Source organism: Macrotis lagotis, chromosome 2 (assembly GCF_037893015.1).
Source record: "Macrotis lagotis isolate mMagLag1 chromosome 2, bilby.v1.9.chrom.fasta, whole genome shotgun sequence".
Lineage (NCBI taxonomy): Eukaryota > Metazoa > Chordata > Mammalia > Peramelemorphia > Peramelidae > Macrotis > Macrotis lagotis.
The window spans coordinates 212,039,643-212,064,018 of record NC_133659.1 but is presented as its reverse complement, the minus strand read 5'-3'; the positions used below and the strand labels follow the sequence as shown (position 1 = coordinate 212,064,018).

At 34.8% G+C, this 24,376-nt stretch overlaps 1 long non-coding RNA gene across 1 annotated transcript in view; it reads left to right on the top strand.

Moving 5' to 3' along the window:
• LOC141511433 (uncharacterized) overlaps positions 1 to 19,323 on the top strand; it is a 43,373-nt gene extending 24,050 nt beyond the window's left edge. The window contains exons 2-3 of the long non-coding RNA XR_012475332.1: positions 16,170 to 16,277; positions 18,754 to 19,323. This is a non-coding gene — a long non-coding RNA (uncharacterized LOC141511433). The remainder of the gene's footprint in view (positions 1 to 16,169; positions 16,278 to 18,753) is intronic.
• The last annotated feature ends 5,053 nt before the right edge of the window (positions 19,324 to 24,376 follow it).

Below are 24,376 nucleotides of genomic sequence, written 5' to 3'. Positions count from 1 at the left end.
AATACAAATCACCTGACAATCTTTAAAGGCTATAAAACTGCTTGCTATTATCACTGAACTACAATGACTCCCTATAGTGAACAACATAAAACCTAAACTTCTCTCTCTGACATTTAAAGTCCGATCCATATTTTATTATACATTAATTCCCTGTCTAATCTGGGTCCAGGCAAACTGTCCTCTCTATTCCTTCCATAGCATTCCATCTCCTAACTCCATGATTTTGTATGTCATACCTGAAACTGGAATGCCCACCCTCTTCACTTCTCACTCTAAGAATCACTTCAAGGGATAGCTTAGAAGCAGCTAGGTGGTACAGTGGATATAACAAGGTCCTGAAGTCAAGAGGACCTGAGTTAGACACTTAATAATTACCTAGCTGTGTGACCTTGGGTTAGTCTCTTAACTCCACTGCATTGCAAAACAAACAAACAAAAAAAAGCTACAGCTTATGCATCACTTTATCCATTAAGGCTATCCATTTATTCTTTCCAACAGTTAATACTCTCCCTTCCTTAACTACCTAGTATTTAACTATTTTTGTTATAGTATTTGCATATATATGAATACATATTATATATATTTAATCTATATACATATTTTTTTCTTGATAAAATATATGTTCCTTTAAAGGGCAGATAGATTTGTGGGCCTACAGTCAGAAAGACCTGAGTTCAAATCCAACCACAGATGTAGACTACTTGTATGGACCCTTGGTTAGTCATTTAACCTTGCTTCTTGTTTCCTCATCTGTAAAATGAGAAAGAAATGGCAAACTACTCCCATATCTTTGGGTCATAAAGAGTCAGATATGACTTAAGGAAAATATCAAAATTGTTCCTTGTGAAGAGGGATTTTTTTTTCATTTTTTTGTGTTTGTGTCCTTTTAAAGATGTCACATCATCATTGTTTAATGAATGCCTATTGATTGATTATTATGTTATATGCAAGGAAGAGAATTTACAAGAAGAGAGTCTTCAAGGCTACCTTTTACTATATGGAATAAAAAAAATCATATTCAACAAACAAGAAAAGCTAAGGAACAGAATGTCTACATTAGTTATTTTGAATATGATAATAAAGAACATTCACATTAAAGAAAAAACCTCAAAGGCTAAGTTTTCCCATTGAATCCAGGAATATCTCCAGTGGTCCTGATAACATAGCTGGCAACTGGAATAACTGGACACTTTCTCTGGAGGAGAAAGTGAGATTGATGACTTTGCCCAGGACCCTCTCACTTAAATCCAATTCACTTCAATATCATGACATCACCTCCCTGATATCATGCTCTTCTTCCAGAACAAAAGAAATATACAGCAAGGAAAGGAGCTAAGAATTTCAGATTTTTAAGTATCTGCCTAGACTCATTTATTACATATAAACGTGCATGTAAATATATATATATATATTTGTGTGTGCATGCATTTAGGTAACACATATATGTGAATATACATGAGTGTCTCTATGCACATATCTATTCATATATACATACATTTATACATATATTTACATTTAGATCTACATATCCTTATACATTAATTGATTATTCATTCATCAAGTCATTATTTATTTGTTTATTCACTTGTTCATATCTGTGTTGCCATAGCTGTGGGAGAGGAGAGAAAACTCTCACTCTCTCCTGTGGTATAAGTTCAATAGAGAACTGATATTAATTGTGTTCCAACCAAAAGACAAACTTCAAAGAGAAGAAGAGAAAGATGAAGACTTTGTCCTCCCCCAACTGTCCCTATGTAGGGGATAAATCTGGCTGCAGAGACTTCTTAGGTGTGTTTTAAAGAAAAGACTGCTTTTTGGGGGCAGCTAGGTGACGCAGTGGATAAAGCACTGGCCCTGGAGTCAGGAGTACCTGGGTTCAAATCCGGTCTCAGACACTTAATAATTACCTAGCTATGTGGCCTTGGGCAAGCCACTTAACCCCATTGCCTAGCAAAAACCTAAAAACAAAAAAGACTGCTTTTCTTTAAGAACACAAATTACAACTATTACACTGTTCACCAAGGGAAAAAAAAATAAGACAGTTGGCAGTTCATTGGGTAGAATATTAGAACTGAAGAGAGCATCTGATGGGAAGTGAAGTGAAATCAAATGAAAGAAGAAAAAAGTTGTTTTTTTTTAACTGTTCTATTCAATGTTCCATTTTACCTTCTCAATCTCCAGGGATAAGAAGTCTTATACCTTTGTTTCATCAACAGAAATTGGAAATCACTTCAGGTCCATAGACCCCAAGGAGTCTGTGGAAAGATTTCAAAGGGCCTATAAACTGCCAGTTAAAAAAACATATTATTCATAAGCTTTAATCATTTTTAAATGCAATTCAATGTAGTTATTATTTGCACACTAAAGAGTATAAAATACTACAACTCTTCACTCAAAGGGCAACAAAAGGGGCAGCCAGGGAGGGCAATGGATAGAGATCAGGCCTTGGAGTGAGGAGGACATGAGTTCAAATCAATCCTCAGAATCTTATTAACTACCTAGCTGTGTGACCCTTGGACAAGTCACTTAACCCCACTGCCTTGCAAAAAAAAACACTATGAAAAACTAGGAAGTTTCTAGGTAATTCCTGTTATAAAGCATTTCTTGATGATAGAAGGGAATTTTTTAAACACTTTGCATTCTCTACAAAATAGTAACCATATTTAGCAAATTTAATTTCTGAGAATAAACCCCAAAAAGGATGAACTGAAATCAAAATAATAGCTCATATTTCTTGTATTTCAGGAGATAACAAAGTGCTTTTTGTACACTATCTAATTTAATCTTTAGAAGAAGAAATAAAATGAAGAGGGCAAATTAAAAAAAAAAGACTTTGTCCTAATCTTTTAAAGATCACCGGATGCCTCTTCTTGCCTCCTTGACCAACCCTCTTTGACATAGTCTTCATTCTTCAATAGAAGGATCAAAAGACCTATAGGCAGCCTATGTCAGCAGAAGTAATTCACAAATGGACCCTGCTGGATGAGTCCAGCATGCAGGGTCATTTCCATGAAAAGTTTTTCAGACTACAAGATTAGGAGACCTTCCTAATATCCCCCATTTACAGTAAGGGCCTGGCTTGTGATTTCAATGGCATAAGAAATTCCCAGATGAAAATTTTCCCTACATCAATGAAGCTCAGTTGCTACTCTGCAATTCATAGCTCTTTACCTAGGCCACTCAGAGGTTAAGTGCCTTATTACATGTGTTAGGCAGTGACTTGCCTGGAATCACAAAACTAATATATATAAATATATATATATATATATATATATATATATATATATATATATGGGGCAGGATTTGAACCTAGGTCAGCTCTCTATCCACTACACCATTCTGTACCCATTAAATATGGTCCAAAAATTCCTTTAGTATCTTTAGTTTCAGAATTGAAGTTTTATTATAAGTAGAAAAGAACCATTAAACGTAATGGTGCCTTTCTTACTCTGACTCTTTCTTAAATATTTACACAGAAATTGTTTTTACTCAGTTTTTAATATATCTGAGAAGGTTAAAAATCAGTTACCTAGAGTTTCTTCCTACACACACACACACACACACACACACACACACACACACACATACATACACAGGCACACAAAATATGCTTATTAGATTAGGGAAAGCTAAGGTTGTAATTTTCCTGATGGAACATTAGTCGTTCTTTCCAGTAACAGCTGTTTTGTTAAGGATACAACCCCACAGTATGAGTAGGGAACAGAAGGAAAAAAGGCATTCTCAGCTTGTCACTGACGCAGAAATCTTCCCTGAAATTCTAGTGCTTACATATGTTGGAGACCAGTGCACAGTTCATTCTGAAATTATTCACATGATCTCTTGGAAGAACAGCACACACACAGTCAGAGAAACCACTGAAGATAGCTTTAAAAAAGCCAAAATATTATGGAAATGACCCTGGGATCAACCTCTCACAAAAGCTATCTGTGCCAGGATAGTTGTCTGAGGAAAAAAAGAAAATCATTTTCAAAATCCCCACTATTCTAAATGCCAGCCCAGGGCCATGGACTTGAGGGCCAACTATTCCATCTGGCATGAGGCAGGGGTGGAAAAACACAAAGGCAATTTACCCAATTGGCCTAGACTGAAAGTTTACTCTTCAATTATGTTTTGTGTCTGCTATTTGAAGAAGGTTCAGGCAGTACTTTACCAAGAAAGCTGGCAAAAGGTGAGGCTAAAGAATTCAAGAGGAAGCCCAGATTGAGAAATCAAACCCTCTACAAAAATGTTAATCATGTCAATTATGCCATACACTTTCCTACTTCTGTCTAACCTTCCTTGACGGGTAACTATCATCTGAGTCATGGCCTTCCAGTGGAGAGTTGCTTTGGGAAAGTCAGCTAAGAATTCCCCTCCAAAACCCCTTGCCTCCACAATGCTAGCAGTATATAGTTTAGTACCTTCAGAATATTTGTTCCATCCCTCTAAATTTAGGGTTGTTTCCCTTGTTATAGATGTTGAGAAATGGTGATTGATTTCTTAAGTGTCTATTACATATGAAGCATTGTGACTGGTACTGAGGAAGATTGAAAGGATTAAAAAATTACAATTCTTGTCCTCTAGAAGCATAAGAAAGCTAAGTGACAAGGCAAAGTATATAATGAAATATTATAAAGTATGACATGCAAAATAATCACTATAGAAATTCTAAAAAGTGGATGATTAATGTTTGTTAAGGTCACATGTTGGAAGTAGCCCTGGAAATGGACCTAAAAAGATGGGGAGAATTTACCAAGGTAATGAAAAAGCAAAGAGAAAGTCAAAAGAGAAAGGGCCTTAATAGCCAGGATTCAACCTCTTCATTTTCCAAATGACTTGCCAATGGGTACACATAAATGATTGTCAGAAATAGGATTCTAACAGGCCTATCCTAGTTCAAATACAGGTTCCTTATCCACTATGCCATACTTTCCTTTGTATGTGGAATAGCATTAATACAAATAAGGATGTCAGATCTGTGGCACATGCCTATAGCTCTTGCTGCTTAGAAGGCAGAGGTTGGGTGAACTCTTGTTTGTGGAAGTTCTGAGCAATAGTTGGGCTAAAGCTCGAGTATTCACACTGATTCTGGCACCAATATGGTGAGGTCCTGAGAGCTAAGGGTTACTAGACTGCTTAAAGAGGAGAAAACCAGGGTTAGCTACATGATGCAATGGATAGAGCACTGGTCCTGAAGTCAGAAGGACCTGAGTTCAAATCTTGCCTTAGACACTTAATAATCACTTAGCTGTATGTTCTTGGGCAAGTCACTTAACCCCATTGCCTTGCAAAAACAACAAACAGAAATGAGAAGTAGAAAATCAGTTCAGATTAAAATAAAGGTACTGTGCCAACCACTACTGGGAATGACTGATGCACTATCACCCTAGATTAGAGGTCCAGTCTGAAAAAAAATAACAAAAAATAAAATATTAAGTGAGGACCCACACAGGAAAATAAAGGAATATCAAGGGAAAGTAAACTATTAATTTTAACTAAAACTGAGATTAGGGAAGGTTGAGTAGTTCATTGGTAGAAAGGCAGGTTAAGACCATGAATGCCAGGATAAGGAGTTTGGATTTTTGTAAAGATGCTCAGGGGAATGATTACATATTTTGAAGTATTATAGTTGTAATATATAGATTATTTTGTTGAATTTATGTGGACAGTCATTTTATGAATTTTGAGTAAGGCAGGACTTAAATGGAAACCATAGCAATCATTCTGAGTGTGTTCTGTTTTTCTAGATCTAAAATTGTCCTCTTCCAAAGATGTAGCATTTGGCATGGAGAGTCAGACTTTGTGCCTCCATCGATGGCACAATAGATATTTAAGCATCATGATTTCTGGTGGAGATCAGGAAGCAGTTAGGAGAGGACTGCCTCAGGCACCAAGTCCTGGAACACTGACTCTAGGAATTGCACCATTGTGCACCAAGAGGATGGCACAGCAGTTTTGCTATGTTTGGGTACTCAGGACCCCACACACACATCTTCATGCTATCAGGATCTTTTTTTATTGATATTTTATTTTTACAGATATATGTTATGAAAGTTTTGCAACATTCATCTATATAATATATGCATATTTTAAAGTTACATATTTTCCTTCCATCCTCCCTCCCCACCTCCCTCCCCTCAGTGGCAAATAGGTGAATACTGTATATACACATTTATGTTAAACATGTTTACAGATTAGTCAGTATTAGGAATTAGAATTAAGGGAAAGAAATATATAAGAGAAGTTTATTAAAAAGTAATTTTTGTATTCATCAGATTTGGTTTTTGCAAGGCAGTGGGGTTAAGTGGCTTGCCCAAGGCCACACAGCTAGGTAATTATTAAAAGTCTGAGGCCAGATTTGAACTCGGGTACTCCTGATTCCAGGACCAGTGCTCTATCCCTGCGCCACCTAGCTGCCCCTGTTCATCAGATTTTGAAGGGGTTTTTTTGTTTTGTTTTGTTTTGTTTTCCTCTGGATGGGGATAGCATTGTCCATAGCTGGTCTAAAAAGGTTGTCCTAACTCTCTGAACTGCTGAGAGAAGCTACATCCATCAAAGTGTTTTGAGGGTCTTAAATCAAGGTCTATTTCATCTTTCTAAGTAAGCAAAGAGAAGCAAACCGGAAATAATTCACATCTGAGCTGAGAAAAGTGCTCAGAGATAAATTATGGAGCTAGAGGGTAGGGTCTTATATCATTCAGTAGCTATTAAATATTTTTGACACTAAATTCATATACTCATTATTTTTCTACATGATATGTCATGACAAGAACAAAGACTAGCAATGCAAAACTTTTTATCCAAGTTTCACTAATTCAACAGAGACTTAAATAGTCTTATTTTTTTTTTTTTAGATTTTTCAAGGCAATGGGGTTAAGTGGCTTGCCTAAGGCTACACTGCTAGGTAATTATTCAGTGTCTGAAATTGGATTTGAACTCAGTTACTCCTGACTCCAAGGCCGGTACTCTATCCACTGCACCACCTAGCTGCCCCTAAATAGTTTTATTCTTCATAGATGAAATAGGATTATCAAACATTCAAGTAGTATAGTTCTCTGTGGGGCTTTAATTGATATTAGCAAGAAATGCTGCATTTCTTTTGTACTTTTCATGTTTTATTTTGTGTTACACTTATTTGCATGTTTGCTTCATTCTTCCTGTTAAAAACATGATGTATTCAAAGCAGGAGTCTGAGTGGTACATGAACTAGATAGACCATTGGACCAAAGTCAGGAAGACAGGAGCTGAAATCTTAACTTGAATAGTTACAGTTGATTTGTCCCAAAGGTAGGTCTTTTTGCAGGTGTTTGCTGAAATCACTTGTCTTGTGGGTAACTATTTTCAATGTGAACTTCAGTGTACCTCAGAAATCAATTGTTGCTAATCAGGGCTTGATTTTCTCTCTCTCTCTCTCTCTCTCTCTCTCTCTCTCTCTGTGTGTGTGTGTGTGTGTGTGTGTGTGTGTGTGTGTGTGTTACAACCCTAGATTTTCCATGTGTCTGTGTACTGCAAACACACATATGCAAAATATGGGTGCAATTTTTATCTAATCTTTAAAGTGTACTAAAACTTTTGTCACATCCTGTGAATATAATCTCAATTATAACCTGGTGATATGATTACTATTAGTATTATTCTTCTCTGTTATATTTACTTTACAAGATTGTTACGAGAGGAAAATAAGATAAATATCAGTAACTTACTTCATTGTTATTCTTTATATAAAGAGAACTTGAGAAAGGTCTCCAACATGTTGGGTGGACTTTTTCATGGCAAATTTCTGAAAGGGCATACTCAGAGTCATTTTGAATGAACAGGCATGAACATGTTGCCACCTGCAATGTTAAAGATCACATGTTATTTGAGTTCAATTCAATTGTTTTAGTATTTTTTAGTTAACAAGCAATGTGCTAGGTCCTGGAATCCAAAGATATAAATGGAAAGTTTATTTCCCAAGGTAGTTGTGAGGATGATATGAGCTAATATTTGTAGAGTGCTTTGCAAACCTTAAAATATTATATAAGTGCTGGCTATTGTTATTATTACTGGAAGGAAACAACAGGTAAACAAATAAGTGTATGTTAAATATAGTAAAAATTAATATAAAGATATTAAAGGGGTATGAGAAGTAATAACAAATAAGGTTACCAGGAAAGGTCTCCAGGAAAGGAAATAACACTAGAACTGTTCTTTGAAGAAAGTCAGGAAGTCTATGAGGCAAAGAAGAGAAGGAAGTCTATGCATGGTGCACAGCTGGTGCAAGGTCATGGAGGTAGGAAAATGTCACATTATGGAGAAGAGTAAGTTTAACAATTTGACTGTGGTAGAACTGTGGGAAGAAATGTGAGATCTAAGATGATAATGCAATCAGATGGTGAAGTACTAAATTCCAGGGGAATTTGTATTTTTTCTTGGAAGCAATGGAGAAATATTGACCCTATATCTACATGGTCAGACTTGTGCTTTAGAAATTTTGCAAAGAAGCCTTTCTGAGTTCTCCATAATCTTAGTGTCTTCTCTCTGACACTTAATAACAATTAATCTTTTTTATAAAGAGTTGTTTGTAAGTTTTCTCCCCAATTAAACAGTGTGTTCCTAGAAAGCAGGGGCTGGGTTTGTTTTATTTTGTTGCTGTAGTTATTGTTATTTGGTTGTTTTTATTTGGGGATTTTTTTTTACCTTTCTTTGTACCACTAACACTTTAATGCCAGCAAATAATAGATGTTTAATAAATGCTAATTGACTGACTGGATTAGAGAAGGCTAAAGAAAGAAATGAAATAGGTTTGGTTGACTCCAAAGTTGCAAACCTTGGGGACTAGAAAAATTGGGAAGCCCTTAGAAGAAATAGGAACATTTGGAACAGAAGATGCTGTTTTTGAGAAAGAGAGTATATTCTGTTTGGGACATATTGAGTTTAGTGAGCTAAGGGGATGAGTGAGTAAATTTCCTTCAAAAGAGACATCAAGAACAAATTGGGAACTTAGTAGAGATAAGTGAGTTGAATATATACCTCTCAGAGTCATTTATGTGGAGATGATAACTGAACTTAAGGAAGTTGATGAAGACTCAGAGAGAAGCACAGAAGGAGAAGTAGAGAGACAGAGACAAAAAAGAGATGAGGATGTGGGGGGAAGTGAGCAGAAAAGAGGATAGAAGTAGCACAGAAGATGACCTAAGTCAGAAGTTTGGGTTACAGCTACATTTAGGGAGTCAGGTGATGATTTTACAAAAGACACTGAGGAATACTGAGGTAATAGAACTAAGGGAATGTTGCACTGTGAAAATCTAGTGTTAGTATAATAGAGGAAATGATAGATAGATCATAGTCTCTAATATTACAGACAGATCAAGAAGGATGAGGATTAAGAAAAGGATATTGCATTGGCAACTAAGTAATCATTGGCAACTGGAGAGAGTAATTTCAGGTGAGTGATAAGGTCAGATGTCAAATTGCAAAGGGGTTGAGAAGCAAGTGAAAGGAGGTTAAGTGGAAGCATTGAGTATAACTAACTTATTCTAAGATTTGGGCTGTGAAAGAAAAAGAATTATAACAAGAGCATTTGGCAGGATGATGGGATAAAGAAAGTATTCTTTTTTATGATGGGCAAAGATTGAGTTAATCAGAGGGATAAATGTAGAGATTAGGAAGAGAGAAAAGGGATGATTGTAGTACAAGCTGAAATAAGAGTTAGAGGATGAGCAAAGGAGACCATCAAGAGTACAATTAGATAGATTGTGTTTTCTCATGAGAAAACTTTTTTCATCAGAGACTGGACTAAAGCAAAATAGAATGGGGCAAGATAATGAAGAGAGAAGAGAAAGTTTATGATGAATAACCTTTCTCTTCACCATAGATCACTAAACAATTGATGTGACTATTTCAAATCTTTTTTTTTTTAGGGTTTTTTTTTTGCAAGGCAAACGGGGTTAAGTGGCTTGCCCAAGGCCACACAGCTAGGTAATTGTTAAGTGTCTGAGACCGGATTTGAACCCAGGTACTTCTGACTCCAAGGCCGGTGCTTTATCCACTACGCCACCTAGCCGCCCCATTTCAAATCTTTATTTAATTTCTCAGACCCAAAATAAAACTTATTCCCTTGCAATTTATTATTAGTTAGGTCATACTCTAGCCATTCATAGATGTCACAAGATGATGAAGCAGTTTAAAGAATAAGGTTTATTTAATTGTAGAATGGATTAATTTACCATTGATTCAGTTAGGGATAGCTTCCCTGACATGGTGGAGCACCAGTGTTAAGGGACAAATGAGTTACTCCTCTTGCACTACATTTTCTTCTTAGGCCATCAGAAAGTATTCTCAATGGTTGAAGCCTTAGCCTGCTGGAACAATTAAGTCTCAAGTGAGGTTTAAATATTTTTGTGAATGTAATAGCATATTCAGACAGATCTCATACTGGCTACTTTGAGGGTAGATTAAAAGCTCCAGGTTCTTTCTAGGGATCTTGGTTTTTGCAGTGTTTCCCAGCACAAGAAGAAGCTGAGGTATCATAGATTGTTAGTGCCTGGAGGGCAGAGTTTCCCACCAGATAAATTTTTAAATTATTATTGGAGAAATATAGGAGCGTATAATAACAAGTGACTGAGTAAGAAATTAAGATACTTTGGGGGGGAAGCTCCTTTGTGAGCTGTTTTTGTTCATCTTTTTATCCTTAGTGCTTTGTACATTGCCTAAAAGTACTTGGTGAGATGAAATTTTAACAAAGCATTTGAAATTCTATCTCTATGGCTAAAAATCTACTTTCTATTTCTCTCTAACCCTATAGTCATGCATCACATGTATAAAATTCCACAATCTGCACCTTCCATTTTTTTATTCTTCTCAACCCTATCTCACTTATGGGCTTACTCTTACTTCACCCACTCCTTCCACTAAGTCTTTTGGAATTGTTATTCTGTAATGAACATAATTTTCTTAGTCTGAAATTCTTTCTTTCCTACTTCTTCTATCCACTATTCTTCACTGAAACTTGGTTACCCTTCAACGATACTCAATATCTTAGCTATCCTTTCCAGAGCTAGTAGTATCTTTTCTTATAATCTTTACACACACAATGAAAAGATAAGTTAAAATATTCTTTGCTCCTGCCACTTATAGACTGTCCTTTTACTTTTAATCACTTCAACTTTTCTTATTATAAAGTTCAATCAATAAAATATTTCCACCCAATTCAGATCATAGCAACTTTTGTATATGGGGTGCTAGATCATTTTCTCTCTTTTCTCAAGGACTTCAGTACTTGGATCAGCATTAGGCACAATTTCCTAAGCCCTTCCTTTAAAAATAGAAAACATCAATATCTTTAGTGATGCTCTTTCTAACACAAAAACCTCCTGAATCTTCAGCCTCCTTAAATCCCATGAACTATTCTTTAATTTCACCTCAATCACACATTCTGATGCTTTTGTTCACAAACTGCATCTCACAACTATACCCTATTATTCCATTTCTTTCTTTTATTGTAGGTTTCTGCAAGGCAAATGGAGTTAAGTGGCTTGCCCAAGGCCACACAGCTAGGTAATTAGTAAGTGTCTGAAACCAGATTTGAACCCAGGTACTCCTGACTCCAGGCCAGTGCTTTATCCACTACGCCACCTAGCTGCCCCTATTCCATTTCTTTCCTTAAGACACTCTGACATTTCTCTTTCTAAGCAAAACCTCTGATATCTCTCCCTTTTTAAACCTATTCTTCACCTTCATTGAGACCTCTAATCTTTTTGCCCTTTCAGCATTTCCTCTATCTATTATGCTTACCCAGGCTTCTCTTCCCCTGCTTTTTAATTTTAATCCTATTAGTAGCTATCTGCAGAGTCTTGTTTCTGGAGGCACATTTTAAGTCTACCTGATTCATGCCCAAGCTGTCCTCCTTTCCTTTATGTGAAAGGGCAGAGTCAGCCTCTGTTGCTTTTTGTGGTTTGCGGAAAGAAAAGTGGAGAATGCTTGGGCAGGTGGGTGCCTGTTTTAAGTAATTATGGAAGTGTTGGACTGAACCCATATGGGATATGAAGTTTTCAGTTGGAGATGGCCAGCAGCAAATTGATAATGTGGGATTAGAACACAGAAGGGAGAGAGTGTCTAGATATGTGGAACTTAATCATTTCATAGAGACTATAATTAACCTCATGGGAGCTGAGGACTGAAGTCAAAAGGTTCAGGTATGGGGCAGGGGGAATAAGGGAAGAAATATAAGGAGAGCAGAAGAGAGAAGAAAGGAAAGATCAGAACAAATGTTTAAAAACCAGATTTATGAAGAAATGTATGAAACGTATACATTTACATTCAATCATTTTTATTTTACTGAAACAACTTTAAATGAAATCTCTAAACTGATCGCAAAATGACTTAGCGCACACACAAACATACAAACAAAAAAGATCGAATCAACTTTTCAGCTCAAGATATATTAAAGGAACTTTAAAAGGGGAGTGCAGCCCAGAATAGGCTTGGGATCTGGGAAGCTCCCAGGAAGGAATCTCCCAAAAGCAAGAAGCTCCTACCTGCACAGAAGGCCAGCACCGTAGTAGATCAGTAGTAAGGGCCCAACAACAGCTTGGAAGGCAAAATTCGAGCCACTGAATGCTGGTTCAATAGGCAGGTCTGGGTTGGGCCACCCCAATGCAGGGAACAAAGCACAAGTACCCATGATACCAGAAATATTTTGGGGAAGTCAGGGACCAGACTCCCAACCCACAATACAAAAAGTTTGGGACTGAACCCCTGTGCCTCGAGAGGAGAGCTCAACTTTCAAAATAAGCAAAATTCTGAAAAGAGACCTAACCATTAAAAGCTATTTTAGTGACAGGGTAGATCAAAACATCATTCAGAAAAGTGACAAAATGCCTACATGTGAAACCTCAAAGGAGATTATGAATTGGTCTCATACAGAAAGTCCTCTTGAAAGAATTCAAAAAGAATTTAAAAAATTAAGAAGTGAGGAAGAAGAAAAGTCACGTAAAGAAATGATAGCCATGCTATCTGAACTAACTAACTGAAACTAACTGAACTAAGCTAACTGAAAAATGGGAAAAGGTAACACAAAAAATGACTGAAGAAAACAATATCATTAAAACTAAAATTGGCCAAATAGAAAAAAAGAAAACAATTACTTTAAAAGAAAAATTAACTAACTAGGAAAGAAAAACAAAAAAACTAGCTGAAGAAAATAAAATCTAAAAATTAGAATTGGAAAAGTGAAAACCAATGACTCTATGAGATATCAAGATTCCATTAAACAAAACCAAAAGTTGGGGAAAATAGAAGAAAATGTAAAGGACATTTTTAGGAAAAATGACCAATCTGGAAAACTTATCCAAGAGGAATAATTTTTGAAATATTGATCTACTTGAAAGTCACAATCAGAAAAAGAGCCTGGACAATATCATTCAGGAAATTATCAAGGAAAGTTGTCCTTATATCCTAGAACAAGAAACAAAATAGTCTTTGAATAGATCCATTGATCAACTCCGGAAAAAGAAACCAAAATAAAACCTTCATGGGTTAGTATAGTCAATTTCAGAATTCTTATATAAAGGAGAAACTACTGCAAGCAGCACAAAGAAGCTACCCTAATGTAGGGAATAAACTGGGAGCACCTAAGACACCAGAGCAGAAAGCAGGGATCAGACTCCTGACCCCCCAAAACAAAAATCCTATAATAAAGAAGGGAGCCACAGTCAGAATTAGACATGATTTAGTAGCTTCAAACTTAAATGGGTCAGAGAACCTGGAGTAAGATATTTCAGGGGGCAAAGGACCTTGGATTACAACTAAGATTACTTAGGGAGGGAGGAGGGAAGGATGGAAGGGACAATACTTTCCAAAAATGAATGTTGAAAATTATCCATACATATAATTGGAAAACTAAATAAATAAAATTTTAATTGAAAATTTAGTTAAGGTGATGGTGTTCTTAAGGCAGGAGTTGTCACTAGTGTTTAAAACTTCAGAGAGAGAAAGAAAGATGAGGATTTTATTAAAAATTCAAAGGGCAGCTGGGTGTCACAATGGATAGAACACCAACCCTGGAATCAGGTGGCTCTGAGCTCAAATACTAGATACTTATTAGATTAGATAGTTATTAATTGCCTAGTAGTGTGACCTTGAGCAAGTCACTTTAACCCTAGTGCCTTAAATAAATAATTTTTTTTTAAAAAGAAAATGACATTAGATTCAGCAGCTTAGTTCATTGATCCTACTTTAATTTCAATTGAGTGACATGGTTTGTAGTCAGCATAAGAAAATAAATAAAATAGAGGCAGTTTTTCATACCATTGGAGTTTGCCAGAGAAGAGATGTAGAATAATAACTTGTGATGTTGGCAGAACTATATGAATGGCTTTTTTAAAATTAATTTGTGTTATTATTTTTAAGTGATGGGTAAGATCAGATATATTTGTAGGCAGTGAAAAAGGAACTAATGGATAAAGAAGTATTAAAGAATATAAATAATGCAAAGGGGCAAGCTCCAGAAGGAAATGAGAAGGATTAGGATCAAGACTACTAATTTAGTGCCTGAGCTTTTTCAGATTTACGTTTTCCTTAGACATTAGAACAAAGGAGGAGAGAGTTGGGAGGGTGATTTTAAATGGATATGAGATATTGACAAAGTCCGAGAGGGATCTTCTTAGAGTTGGCTTCAATTTTCTCAGTTCTTTTATATAATAGAATATGCATAATACTTTGGAAATCTTAAAGGAGACATGTGTCAGTTGTTATTGTTAAGCCATAATCATTTTTCAGGGTAGTAATTAAGCCTTCTTTATCTTTAATCTTTTCTAGTATCTGTCCTCACATTTCATTTAAAGTGAACTCCCTTCTTGGTCTTCCCCACTCAATCTCCCCCACACCCCAAGTTGAAATGTGTGTGTATTTGGCAAGGGTCAGGAATTCCCTTTCTCTTCCAATTGGTATAAACTATTCTCTAGTCAACACCTCAGTTTTGTCCCTTCAAAGAAATTCCTCTGTACATCTGTGTAAGGAAAAGAGAAGCAATGATTGAAGGGGTGTTACCCACCATTCTAACCTTCTACATCAATAGCTAACTCACTTTGCTCTAGGGACAAAAGGTCTGGATCCAGCTTTATCTACTTTGGGACATTTATTTTAAAAATGAAGAACAAAATAAATGTCTTTTTCCCCTGATATTACTCCCAAATTGCCATTCAGTATCCAGATTTATCTGATAATTTATTTCCATCTTAATATAAAAATCAGTCACTGTTTCCCTCTTTTGTAATTCCTTTTTACAAATAATAACATACGAATCATCTTTTTCTAAAGTACTCCAGTACAAATGAACTTTAAAAAAAAAGAATAAGGAAAACCAATCTTTAGAGTAAATATTTATCACATTTGTCAGTGAGAAATTTGGGAGTAGACAGTCAATTTCATTGCTAGTTGCTTATTCTTCTAAAATGAAATTTAGAGATTTTAATCATTGACTTCAACTGTGCCATTCTACCTTCTGAAAGCAGAGATGACTGCAGAAACCCTAAAGTATTTTAGCTTCCCAGTATTTAGTCTCTAATCATCATCTGGCTTGAATCCTCAAAATTACTGAAGCAAACCGACCAAAAAGTACTAAGTAAAACTACTGGAAAGTGTCTCTTCTCTTCCATTCCTCATCTTCCTCAAACCTACATGTAACAGTACACATCTCTTTCATTAGGAAACCATGAGTTCCATCCTGGTCACTGAACTTCAGCTCTCATTTTGCAATTTGTGGATCCCAAGATTATTGATATGAAGACATAATAGCTACTGTTTGAAGAGAGTTAAAGTTGCTATTCTGAGTCCCTGATTTTTAAGGAATAAGAAGGAAAAGGAGGAGGAGAAGGAGAAGAAAACTAAACATTGGGAAGTAAAATTGGCTCTCATAGCTAAAAATGATCAAATTAAAGCTTTTACTTGTTACAATTTGTTTTTGGTCTTAATTAAAGAAATACACATTTACACTGAAACAGGTTTTTAATAAAACATCCACTTCAGTTAATCACTTTGCCTTCCTCCAATAAGAACAACCAATTAACAAAAACACACATTAGATTTTATAGATCATTATCCAACTTCAGAAAATTTATAAAAGAAAAGAAAATTAGTTTCAGATTCCACAGAGCTTTCCTATTTCTCTCATTTTCTTTTTTTATTAGGCTCCTTAAACTCTCCAGAGCCATGCTGGTCTTACTGTTCAAATTGGCCACTTAGGACTCAAGACTCCAGGACATTCATTTGGGCTTCATTTTTCTTCCTTGCATTGGGTAAGAGTAATGGCATTATTTATAAAGTGTTGGTTATGCAAAAAATCAACAAAACATGATCATATGTAGCTAATGCCTTTTATTTATTTGTTTGCTTATTCATTCATTCGTTTGGGAAAAAGAACTATCCAACTTGACCTTTATTTTATTTTTTTGTTTTTTGTTTTCAGGGGTTTTTTTGCAAGGCAATGGGGTTAAGTGGCTTGCCCAAGGCCACACAGGTAATTATTAAGTGTCTGAGGTTGGATTTGAACTCAGGTACTCCTGACTTCCAGGCCAGCACTCTATCCACTGCACCACCTAGCTGCCCCTGACCTTTATTTTAGTCCCAAAACTTCTTTCATTACAGTATCTTCAGAGAGGATGGTGGTATAGTCAGAGATAACTAAAGATCAGAGTTAAAACTCTAAGGAAACTTCTTGGAATTATCTGACTCAAGAGCCTCATTTCTGGTAAGGAAATTGAGACTCAGAGAAATTACTTGTCAAAGGGTAGCAAAATCAGAATTAAAAGTGAATTATCTCACTTTAATTGCAGGGTTATGGAAAAACCAAGATTTGATTTTTAAGTAAATGTTTGCTAAATGAAATTGAATAAAAATTCAAATTGAAGCTCCCTGAGTACAAAATACTATACTTATAAGAAGACTCTTGGAAACTGAATGTTAAGACTATTGAAGCATTATTGGAAAAATAAATTAGGAAATAGGAGAGATTGGGGAGGGAGAAAGGTTGGAGCAGGTTTTTACAAATTTTACAAGCCCTACAACAAAATTCAGGGTATTTTTTTCCCTTTGAATAAATTAAGCCAATTACCTGCATAATTGTCCAATCTCCATTTCAATTTATGCCTTATAAACATAGACCAGACCTGATTAATTTGTTGCAAACTCAACCAAGTATTAAAAGTTAGCTGTAATACTATGATGATTAGTCAGATAATGAAGTCACACTAGTGCAAATAAACAAATGCTTAACTCTCATTACAATGAAAGGTTAAATTGTATTTGAATCAAAAGACTTGGATCTAGGTGTATATGCAGCAAAAACAAAACAAAACATGCGCACTGTTTTCTTAATTAAAATAGTCTCATTTTAGGCAACACTAACAACAGTTCTGGAGATAAAACCATCAGTCTGGGTTGTCATGGTTGCCACACTCTGTAACTTGTTCTTTAAGGAGTATTCTGGCAACTGAAATTTGTTTCTATCAAATTTCCATTTTGTATATTTGCCCAGAGAGGCCTTAAGATGAAAAACATATTTGACACTTCTTTTTCTTTCTGTCAGGGAGCTGAATTGAGAACCAAGGTAAGTGCCATTTACTCTAGTGAGATCTTTGGAGGAGACATAGTGGGAAGTGAACTAGGTCTGCTGAGGTTCTGTTTTCATGACCTTCTCTTCAGTGCCAAGCCCAAAGGTTAGGTTTCTTTAATCCTCCCTTGAGTAACATTTCTCAACTGCTTTCATGCCTTAGTGCTTTGATCAGTCTCTTAATTTGCTTCAAGATACCAAGAAAGATTAGGACTAGCTCATCTCCCTGCCCCATGCAAAAACTGGAGAAGAGATGAAGGGGGAAAAAAAAGAGATTAATGTAGGATTTTTACTCTGGGATCTATGAACTTAAAAATTAGATAACTATATGTCGATATAATTGGTTTCCTTTATAATCTTATGTATTTTATTTTATGAAATTAAAAAACAAAAACAACCATTATTATCCTGAGAAGAGATCACCACATGGCCCAAGGGTCTGTGACACACAAAAATACTTAAGAATTCTTGCATTAGGGCCATGATCTTCTCTGTAAAGGTCAGAAGTGAGAACTGTCTTTTTAAAATACATTTTCTAATACACATCAGGGGGATTTAGAAACACCTATCTATAACTAATGTAATGGATCTACAACTTTGACACTAGAATTTCTGATTAGCTATAAACGTTATGATGATTCCCTTGCACAACCAAGAAATCTATTGTTTTGCTGAGAGTAAGTAGTTATGAAGATGAAGAGAGATTTCTGCAGAGTACTGTGTATATTTTAATTTTTAAAGTGATCTTCATTTCCTCTATCCATTGTTCATATCTATGAGGCTTAGTGATCTTTTCCTTTGATTCATTACTCTTCTATTCCATGTAAAAGTTAAACATACTTCAATGATTCAATATCACAATTGTAAATCGTGACTGCAAATGAGCTAAGCGGTCATAGTCATCTAGAATAATGATTATTCACCACACATCACAAAGCTCTATGCCAGTAGAGCAGCATTAATAGCTATGACTTTACAAAACTAAAAGAAGGACAATGAAATCTCCAAAACCCAGTTCTATGTGTCTGGTTTCAGCAAAGAGCTGCCCCTGAATGTATATATGTATAGTATTTCACAATTGTCTAGATAGAGATATTATATTCATCTTCCTTTGAAATATGAAGTATCATCCTCTGACCTAGCTGAAATGTTTTTCCCTTCAGATTCTGGTCAAATCTCATTGCTGATGGAGTTCTGAAGGGATCCAGCCATTCTGGAGAGCAATATGGAACTATGCCCAAAGAGCAATAAAACTGACCCTTTGACCCAGCAATTCCAATTCCAGAAGAAATCATAAAAAATGGGAAAAGTTCTACATGTTCCAAAATATTCATAGCAGTTCTTTTGGTAATGACAAAGAATTGAAAAATGAGAGGATGCCATCATTTGGGGTGTGGTTAAACAAGTTATGGTAAATGAATATTATGGAATACTATTGTTCTATAAGAAACCATAAATAACTGGACGCTAGAGAAGCATGGCCAGAATTACAAGATCTGATGCTGAGTGAAAAGAGCCAAGCCAAGAGAACAAAATACGCATTAGCAATAACATCGTGAGATGATCAACCTTGATGGAAGCAGCTCCTCTCAGAAGTACAAGAGCTAGGACAACCCTACTAGAACTGCTATGGACAATGTTATCCCCATGCAGAGGAAGAAAAACAAAACAAAACAAAGCAAAATAATAAAAACCCTTCAGAATCTGATGAACACTTTATTACTGAAAATGACTAATGTGTAAACATGTTTAACACAAATGTATATGTACAATATTAACTTGACTGTTTGCTGCTGAGGGGAGATAGGTGGGAAGGGAGGGTGGGAGGAAATTTTGTAACTTAAAAATATACATATGCATATGAATGTTGAAAATCTTTCATAATATGTTTTTGGAAAAATAAAATATCAATTGAAGAAGTTTTAAAAAAAAGATTCTGATCAAATCTAAAACTTTCCTTTTTGATATACCCTTCACTCATCCTCAAAATATTGGGAGTACCAATAATATATCTTATACATGAACTCTTACTGTCACCTGAGTTTGTTAGTTATGATAACTATATGATTAGTTAAATCAATTGTGTCATGGTCTGTATTAGGCTATCAAATTGGCTGAAATAACTGGTTATTTTAAAGTGTGAATTTATTTTTATGTTGTATTAATTTTGTTCATCTCACATCGATTCACTAAATGAGCATTTGAGTCCATATGAGTAAATTATATTCAACAGCTTGTTGCAGTGAAAAGGACAATGAATTAGGTACAAAATTGAGAATTTCCCCATTTATAAAATGAGTGTAATGTATCAATAAGTAACAACTTTTCTGCCCCACTCCTTTTCACTTTTACTTATGTACTGCCTTAAATTTTTTTTAGGTCTTTTTCTCAGTGCTTATTTTTTCTCTCTTATAACATAATTGAGCAAATAGGCACTACAGTGGATAGTGTGTTGTACCTGGAGTCAGAAAGATCTGAGTTCAAATTCAACTTCAGATACTTACCAGTTGTGTGATCCTGGACAAGTCACTTGACTCTGCCTGCAGTTTCAAACACTGGTCATTGTAAAGGGGGGGAAAAAATCAAAATATTGCTTGGGTTGACTTGAGAAATAGGTGTCATGATCTTAAAGATCAATGTCAAGACTGAATTTATTAACTTAGAAGACATTTCTCACCTTACAAAACCATCTAATTAACATAGGTATGACATATAAAATTTTAGTATCTCAAATGGGTATCTTCCCTTAACCAGTGGTTATTTTTTTAATGTTCTTGACAATTTACTTATTGTTATTTTTTTCTCAATCTAGATCATCTGGTATATTTGGGAATGATTGAGATAACCTTCTTTATGTCATAGAATACAAAGACCATCTAGTCTCTTATATATAAAATTTCACATTAGTTCATATTTTTTCTTTTCTATTTGTTATAATAGTATTGTTGCATCACAAAACTAGGCTTAAAAATGAAATTTTACCTTTTTTTGAAGACCTGGAAGAATTATTGTCCTAAAGTATCCCATATGTGTAAGGACCACCATTAAGGTTGGAGCCAACTTGGCTATTAGAACTAAAGAAGAAATTCATGTAAAGAGATCAGTTTGCTCAAGTCACAAGTTTACTTACACTTGTATTTCAGCAGTTGTCATAGTTGTCATTTCTCTGAAATATATCTATGGTATAGAAAATCCATCCTCACAGAAAAAATGATGTAATAATCTGAGTTGTTGAGGACTAGCTATTTACCACATAACTAGCAATAGGAATTCTTCATGAGATAATCTGTCTTTGATTCTAAATGGAATATGAGGAATTTGGAGGAGGGTAAAACTCTTAACCAGACCTTATTTTGTTCATCCTACACTCATTATCATTTATTTCCCAGACTTTTTTCTCCTCTTACAAATGAATATCACATTTTCTGCTTAAGAAAATAGTAGACTTGGAATGAACACTGAATAGGATTGATGAAGGGAGGGGAATAATTATGTAAAAATCTTTTTTTTTGCACATTTAGCTTCTGCAGCACAGTCTGTTCCAGAGAACATCTTTAATACAATAATGAAATCATTTAGAAATGAACAGCCACCACTAGTCTACACTTGGCAGCTGAATATGGATGTCAATATTGTATTTTCCCTGAAACCAAAAAGACAAAAGTGATGGCAGGAAGGTCTGTTGTTTTCAGAAGTATTAAAATGCAATAGCGTTTATACATTTTGAATAGTGGTGGTCATTTTATAAATGGTAACTGATGACATGACATACAAAAGGTTTTATAAATATTAGAGTTTATGGCAACATTACAGGTCAGCAATTCTGTAAATAACCCAGCCCTTAGGCTGGGTGAATTCCATATAGTCTATTAAATATATTGGCATTTGGCATTGCATTTATGGTAAAAAAAAAATTAGGTGATTATGGAGAAAGTTATGTAATGAATAGTGCCACCAGAAGAATCAAAAGGAGATGCATTCTTTGGAGACTGAAATTTATTGAGCATGGAGGGTGGAGATGGAGAACATTTCTAAAAACATACACATTATTTTCAAAGGAAGAAGCAAGTTTCTTAATAACATACACAGAAAAAGGAATAAACAAGCAAAGTTAAAAAAGAATTGTTAAGATATAAAGTATAATCAGCAATATCAGAATCTCACATGGACTATAATCATTTAGATATATAAACTCACTTTCAAAAGTTCCTCCTTCAAGAGGAAATAGAATGTTGGCATGTTGTGATTCAACTGTCATCTACCAGAACTCTATGAGTTATCAAAATTAAGTTACAAGAGTACTGGGTCTTGCATTAATAGATCGAAGAGAACATATTTGCCACTACACTGTTTGAGAGAGAACTCGCATTCTAAATGCACAGGGGTTTCATTTTTGATGCCACAACCTACATATTGAGCAGCCCCAATTAAAAGTGGAAGATAAAAGTTAGGAGGTTGTCCATCTAGAGAGATGGGCTAGGGAAAGGAAATTGTTAGCTCTGTAATACTATCAACCATCTATCTCCACCATGACAACTGACCATATGCTTATCATTCAAATAACACTTTAGAATTTATTCTATTGATAAATAGTAGGTTAATAATCTTAAAGGATTTTGCTCAATTTTACAAACACAATTATTAAACCAGATGAAAGGACTAAGGTTAAAAAAGGTTTTCCAGGGATTCCTGTAGTCATGTTCACTCCCACCTTATTCTCTGCAGATTTTTTAGAGATCATTTGTTGTATTGAAGGCATATTACTATACCCAGCAAGGTCTGTAACAGCAGCAGGAATATAACTATTTAACAGATACTTCTTGAGACAGAAGGAGAAAACTGAATTTAATTTTAAAATGTCTTCTGTTAGTCTTCCTATTTTAACAAAATCCCAGAATGTTTATTAATACTTCCTGATATTGTATTCTTCAGCACATTATAAACACAATATGCCAATCTTACTGGGAAAAGTCTTTTTCTATAATATGATTCTTCATTGTTTATTATTGTTAATATTTTCTTTTAAATTCAGATTGTGATTAGACTGATTTCTGTTGTATTTTTTTTACATGTCAGCCTTTTATATAGTTAAATATCAGGCAAACAATAACTACTAGGATAAACTCTGGGAATATAGAGAAAGACAAAGATAGTCCCTATTCTCAAGGAGCTCATAATCTATTATGTTATTATGTTCATTATGAGTTCGAAGCTGATATAAACACTATGATTATTTTATCTTTAAAGTACTAATTTTGTATCTAAAGCAGAGTATTGGTACTTCATAAATGCTTGTTTTCTTCCTTTCTAATGACTACATAACTGGTCATAATTCTTTTGTTAGGAGGTTGAAGAATTTAGTGTGTTTTCAGAGAGAGATTTGATAGCTTGTTTGTTATGTAAATATTAACAAATTAATTTCTGAGAATTCTACATTTTAAAGGATACATTTTCTTTTTTTTTATTGGGGTAAAAATAAACCTAAAGGAATCCTATAGTTGAACAACTTTAATAGACTTGATATGCTCAGAATTTCGATCATAAATTTGAACTCAGTATTATAATTAAGAATAACAGGTTAAAAATTAGATGCATTGTACAACATGTTTGAGAAAAGCATGTAAAAGTGATACATTAAAAAAACAAACCACAAATCTTAATTTATTTAAATGTTTGTGAAAAAGCATATTGGAGAAGAGGAGGATACTGATTCTCCTTCTGGCTCTTAGCACTGACTTCTTAGTCTTCACAACCATATTTTGTCTGCTGCTGGCTCAATCTGTAGTACTTAACTCTAAGGAGCATAGGGTCTACTCATCTTGGAATATTCTTTCACAAGGCAATCATTTTTCTCCCATTAGAGTTCCTCCTTGTACTTCCATTTTGTTTGAGCTCAGGTCAGCCTACTTTCATTCTTCTCCTGCCTTTTGTCCCTAACTTTTGTTCTCTTCTTTCTGCCTACCATTGCAGCCAGTTGGTTTAATAAATTTGTAATCCATTAGAATCCACATATATTTTTTTCAGACAAACAACTTTCTAGTCATTTCTGTTGTATTTATGAAATATTTTTTGAATTCTTAAATTGTTGATGTCTAATAGCAAAGATTATTAATTTTTAAACAAATGACTTGAATTTCCAACCCACTACTGCCTCATGGGTTATAGTGATTTCATCAGTGTGAGGATAAGTGGGGAGGAAGTATTTCTCCTCTTAGGTCTGCCTTCAATTTATAATCTTAGAGAAAAGCTTGGGGTATTGAGAGTTTATGTGAATTTCCTAGTGTCAAACAGCCAGTATGCATTTAATTTTTAAAAGATTTTCTTTCACTTTTCCCTTTCATTCACCCCTATATTGATGAAATTGCTAAATTTTGTTAATTTTACATTCACAATATCTTATTTATTTCCTCATAGCTATTCATAGGTTCTCTATCCTAATTCCAGTGCTTATATTTCACATATACATGCTATTTGTGACATGGAACACAAAGCAAAAGAATTGATTCAGAAAAGAACTGAAAGTATATGTATATGTCTTACTGATAGTATCATTCAACAGTGTGACATATTTATTAGATAGGATAGACAAGGGGATTTAGAAAAAGCATAGTCCCAGCCCTCACTGAACTTATTACAGTCTAGAAGGTGATTAATAAGATAAAAGACTATAATATGCAATAGAACATGATAAGTATGTAAGAAAATTTCATTTCAGAGGACTAGCTTTCTATTGAAGATGGACAGCATATGTTCATTTGCATGTGACCTTATCCACAAGGTTTGAGG